Below are 6,008 nucleotides of genomic sequence, written 5' to 3' on the forward strand. Positions count from 1 at the left end.
ACCTGAATTAACAAAGTTAGAGGCTTAGAGACGGTGTGAGACTGAAACAGTTTCTAGCTCATTCTTGCTCTTCTTCCTGGGTTCCAATTTGTCCTTGCTCCCCCATTTCACATCCATCTTTCCTTCCCCACTGCCTGCCAGATTATCCATTGATTCTGTGATCGAATTAGATTTAAAGGCATAAATGACCCTTGCCAAGGATTACCAAGGGCTACCAGGGGTATAGGGATCACTAGTACTCCATGTCACAGAATGGGAGAAAAATGATCACCTGTAGACAATTGTAATTTGGTGCCTATAGAAGTCAGTGCTTTGATTGACCAAGTAGTTGCTTGAATATAATTAGAATAAGATTGGTGGATTGTTAAAATGCCCTGAAGAACTTGGGGAAAGAATATGATGAGTTGGGGCTCTAAATTCCCATCTCAAGGTCAATGTAAGGGACCTGAAATTTTCTACAGCTGACGGAAGAATTTCTTTTACATTCAAGAAGAGTGGCAACAGGCTCAAGCTTATGGAATCTACTGGTCTTACCATGTATCCTGAAGCAGCTGGCCTGAGAGAACAATAGAATGGCCTTTTCAAGACTCAGTTACGGAACTACCTGCATGGCAACACCTTGCAGGGCTTAGGTAATGTCCTTCAGGATGCAAGATGTTCTCTAAATCAGCAACTGATGTATACTGCTGTTTCTCCCAAAGCAGTGGTTCGTGGATCAAGAAGCAGAGGTTAGAAATGAGAACAGCTTCCCTCAATAAAACACACAGTGCTTCTCTAGCAAAAATGTTGCTTTCTGTCTCTGAAACATTGAGTTCTGCTGATCTAAAAGTATTAGTTCCCGGGGCCCCTGAGTGGCTCAGTCCGTTGAGCTTCCGACTCCGCCTCAGGTCATGATCTCATGGTCTGTGAGTTCAAGCCCCGCGTTGGGCTTTGTGCTGACAACTCGGAGCCTGGAGCCTGCTTCAGATTCCGTGTCTCCCTCTCTGGCCCTCCCCCATTCATACTCTGTCTCTCTCTGTCTCAAAAATAAACATTAAAAAAAATTAAAAAAAAATAAAAGTATTAGTTCCCAAAAGAGAAATATTCCCACAGAGAACACAGCAGTGGTTGCACTCAACTGGATGTTGAGTCTGGCCCTGGCTACTTTGAACTTCTCTTGCCAGTGAATCAACAGGCAAAAAAGAAGTTTACTGTATTGTCTGGGGTGACTAGTCTTGACTTCCAAAGGGGAGAATGGGGAGCCTCTTGGCATTCCCATTTCCTGTGATTAATGTCAATGGAAAAACTGCTACAACCCAATACAGGAAGAAGTGTTAATAGTCCAGACCAGAAACAAAGGTCACCTCACCAAGAAGAGAATATGAAATGGGAAGTGGGAGAGGATTTATAAATACCAGCTAAATCAACACAATCAGCTGCAGAAATGAGTATGAAACTTTTCTTCTTATTTCAATGTAAATATTTTTGCGTTTTAATAAAAAAATTTCTTTCCCCTCCCCATTCCTCTACTGTCTGAATAAGTTTTTAACATTATTTGTCAGTAATTAATTTACAGGATATCACAGGAGAAATGTGACTCAGCTATAAGAGAAATGAACAACACTGAACTATGAATAAAGAGACTTTATATCCTCTTTTGGCAGGGAGCATTAAGAATGCACTTTTTATTTCTCCATATGGTTAACCAATTATCTGATAGGCTTTCATTGTGCAAGGGATAGATGCATCATGTTAAGCAGAGGCACAATTTGGCTATCATTGGCTTTTAAACTTCATTTCAAAGTTAAGTGTAGTGAAAAGGGGTATTTATGGATGCCAAGTTGACAAAGGGTGGGCTGTGGTGGCTTTGTACTGTGCCAACTTAGCTATGTTGGAATCCTACTTCCTAGAATTCCCTTTCCTGTATGGTACTGGGCTGGAGTTGGCCATAGGAGAAATTTGCATGAGATGTGAAAAGTAGAAGTGAAGCAGCCATGTTTATACTTGGAAGGTTGTTATAGGGTCAGGGCTCTCCATTCTGTTCCACTGGCCCATTCATCTATCCCTATACCAATATCACACCGTGTTTATCACTCCAGCTTTGTAAGAAGTGTTGCTATTGGGTAAGGCGAGTTCTTTCATCTTGTTCATTTTATTCATACTGTCTTAGATATTCTTGGTGCTTCCTTATACAGTTTTTTGAATCAATTTGTCAAGTTGTACCATTCCATAAATTTTAAAAATTCTCATTTCATTTCATTTTAAGATAATTTGGAGAAGAATTGTCATCTTTTGACATTGAGTCTTCCTATCCATATATTCAAGTCTTATTTCATGTCCTTCAATACTAACTTTCTCTTTAAACATTTTGCACATCTCTTAAGTTTATTCCTATGTATCTTATAGTTTATGAGGCAGTTACAAGTGAGATATATTTTCAACTACATTCGCTAACAATATTTACCTTTACCAATTCTTATATACTGATCATGTTTCCAGAAAACTTTCTCTGTAGACAATCATATTGTCTACAAATAAGAGTAATTTGGTCTCTCCCTTTCTAATTCTTATATCTTTCTTTTTGCGTCTTATTGCATTGGCTAAGATTGTCAGTACAATGATAAATAGACTCTATGGTAGTGGATATATATGTCTTATTCCTGACTTTAATTGGCACTGCTTCTGCAGTCTCATTTCTAAATATGATCTTTGCAGTAGGTTTTTACCCTTTAGTTTGGTAAAAGGTATAATTTTTAAATGAATTTATGTTGAATTTTATAAAAAAATTTTTCTAGACCTATAAGATCATTATAGTTTTTTTCTTCAACCTGTTTATATGCAATACCACTTTGATGACAACCTTTTACCCTTAAGTTTACTAAAACTTTACATTTTTAAATGATTGTAGAAAATTGATCAAGTGCTCCTTCTGCATCTATTAAGAATGTTATATATTTTTCTTTAATCTGTTAATATGGTGTATTCCTTTTGTGTGTATGTGTGTGTGAAACTCTGTTTTAATAAGATTGAACCCTTTTCAGTATTCCTAAGCTGTAAACATTGGGAAACTGAAGTATCAAAGGAAACACATCAAGGATCATCTGTAACAGAGAAAAATCTTAAAATTTCTTATTGTCTTTATACAATCAATGCATAATATTTAAGTAAAGCTGAATTCCTTATTAGGCATTTTTGCATATGCTGCCTTCTCCCTATCTTTATGTGCCTTTATCTTTTCTTTGGCTTTCAACAGTTCTGCCCGGATAGCTTTATTTTCCAGTGCTATCTCCTGAGCTTTCTTAAGATCAGTCAATGCTTGGGGCACCTGGGTGGCTCAGTGGATTAAGCATCCAACTTCAGCTCAGGTAAAATCTCATGGTCCATGAGTTCAAGCCCCACATCAGGCACTGTGCTGATAGCTCAGAGCCTGGAGCCTGCTTCAGATGGGTTCTGTATCTCCCTCTCTCTCTGCCCCTACCTTGCTCGTGGTCTGTCTCTCTCCCTCTCTCAAAAATAAATAAATGTTAAAAACAAAAACAAAAAGATCAGCCAATGCTTGATCTATTCTTTTAATCCTTGCCATCCCTGAGCTCTATAGTACCATGATTTGGTATTTGATGGGTCTATTTCAAGAGCCTCCAAACAACTGCCAATTGTTCCCTGCCAACTTGACATCTTCAGTTTACAAGCACCAATATTCAGCTCGCAGCTTAAAGCTGTCGGTGCAGCTTCAATCTATCTGCTTTCTCAATAAGTCTTTGAACCTTCCACATATCTTAAAACTTTCATATATTTTTTTAATGGCCATCTCCCAGTTCTGGAATTTGAAGAAAAGTATTTCCAATATTTTTAAGTCTTCTGTTATTAGTAACATTTTATCTACATCTTTTAAATCTATATCTGCATCCTCAGGGAAACCTGGATGACTGTCATTAGAACCATCTTTTGGAGATATGCTCCAATCATCCCCTTCCTTCAATTCTTTGCATTCTGCAATAACACACAATTTGGCAGGTTTTACACCTTTCACTTCTACATTTTCCAGTATCCTTGCCACACCCATTCCTTTAATTACTTGGCCAAGTATCACATGTTTCCCATCCAAATGAGGAGAGGGAAACTGTTGTGATAAAGAACTGAGAACCATTTGTATTTGCAACCTGCATTTGCCATGCTCGATAAATCTTCCTGATCATGCTTATAATAAAAATTTTCATCCTCAAATTTTTCACCGTAAATACTTTCTCGACCTGTCACATTTTGATTTGAGAAGTCTCCACCCTGAATCATAAATTTCTTAATAATCTGATGGAAAGGGCATCCTTCAAAATGGAGAGGTTTCCCAGTGGTGGGTCCAATACCTTTGTCTCCTGTACACATGCACAAAATTTTTCTGCAGTTTTGGGTACAATATCTGCAAGCAATTCTAAGACAATTCAACCAACTTGTTCCCCTCCAACGTCCACCTCAGAAAAGACTTGGGAGTTACTAGGGTTGGAGGGCTGAGTTTGGGGGGATGGGTGCGGCATTTTGAATTGCAGATGTACTTGAGTGGGAACTCAGAGAACCTCTTGGACACCTGGCAGCGCGACCCGAAAGCCTGTTAATATGGTATATTCCTTAAGAGATTTTATGATGTTGAAATTCCTTACCTTTTCAGGACAAACCCTACTTGATTATGATTATTTTTATATAAATGACCAAATTCAAATTGCTAAGATTTGACTTAACATCTTAGCACTTTAGCATCATAGGATAATTGGTTTATGATTTTTGTCTTGAATGGAATAATCTCTATTTTATTTCCAGCCTACTCTGTCATCATTCCAAATAATTTTTATTATACCTTTTCTCTTTTTACTCTTGATAAATCTTCATAGTGGTTTGTTTATTTTATTATCTCTTCCAAAGAACCATTTTGGATTTTGTTGATCTTCTCAACTGTACCATCTTTTTCTATTAACTGTATCTTTTTTTTCTATTTCATTACTTTTTGTTCTTATCTGAATTTTCCCTCTATTTTCTTTAGCTTTTTCCCCTATTGGTTTTTTCCTACATACTTATGTTGAACACAATTCATTTATTGCTAGTCTTTATTTTTATTGTAGCTTTTTGTTACAGAAATTTTAAAATATAAACAAAAGCAGAAAAACTACTATAATGAAACTCCATACACTCATCAGCCAGTTTCAACAATTTTCAACTCATTGCCAACCATGTGTTGGCCAATCACCCATCCCAGATTGCTTTGAAGCAAATTCTGATGCCATATATTTTCATGTGTAAATAGTGCAGCAGGTTTTTCTAAAACATAAGGACTTATTATATACAACCTAAAGAATTATCACTAACATACCTTAAAAATATACCATTACAGGGGCGCCTGGGTGGCTCAGTGGGTTAAGTGTCCAACTTTGGCTCCGGTCATGATCTCGCGGTTTATGAGTTCCAGCCCCACGTCCAGCTCTGTGCTGACAGCTCAGAGCCTGGAGCTGCTTCAGATTCTGTGTCTCCCCCTCTCTCTGCCCCTCCCATGCTCATGCTTTGTCTCTTTCTGTCTCTTTAAATAAACATTAAAAAAAATTTTAAATATACCATTACAATCCCTAAAAAAATAAAACAATAATCTTTCATGTCATTCAATTTCCAGCATTCAAATTTCCTCAATTACCTCATAAATATTTATACAGTTTCTTTGACTCCTAATAAGGTCTAATAATTGCAATTGGTTAATATGTCTCTTATGACGGTTACTTATAGGTTCTCTCTTCATCTTTTTTTTTCTTACGATTTATTTATTGATGAAGATAGATAGTGGGGCGCCTAGGTGGCTCAGTTGGTTAAGCATCTGACTCTTGGGTCAGCTCAGGTCATGATCTCATGGTTTGAGGGATTGAGCCACACGTCAGGCTCTGCACTGTTAGGTGTGGGATTCTCTCTCTCCCTCTCTCTATGCCCCCTCCCTCTCCCTCTCTCTCTCTGTACTCTGGATTTTGTGATTGCATCCCTGTGGTGTTTAAACATGTTGC

At 37.6% G+C, this 6,008-nt stretch overlaps 1 pseudogene; it reads right to left on the minus strand.

Annotated features, from left to right (window-relative positions):
- Positions 1-3,139: 3,139 nt before the first annotated feature.
- LOC109264589 (peptidyl-prolyl cis-trans isomerase D-like) lies at positions 3,140-4,508 on the minus strand (annotated as a pseudogene).
- Between the last annotated feature and the right edge of the window lie 1,500 nt (positions 4,509-6,008).

This window comes from Panthera pardus, unplaced genomic scaffold (assembly GCF_024362965.1).
Source record: "Panthera pardus isolate Hobbes unplaced genomic scaffold, ASM2436296v1 HiC_scaffold_25, whole genome shotgun sequence".
Classification (NCBI taxonomy): Eukaryota; Metazoa; Chordata; class Mammalia; order Carnivora; family Felidae; genus Panthera; species Panthera pardus.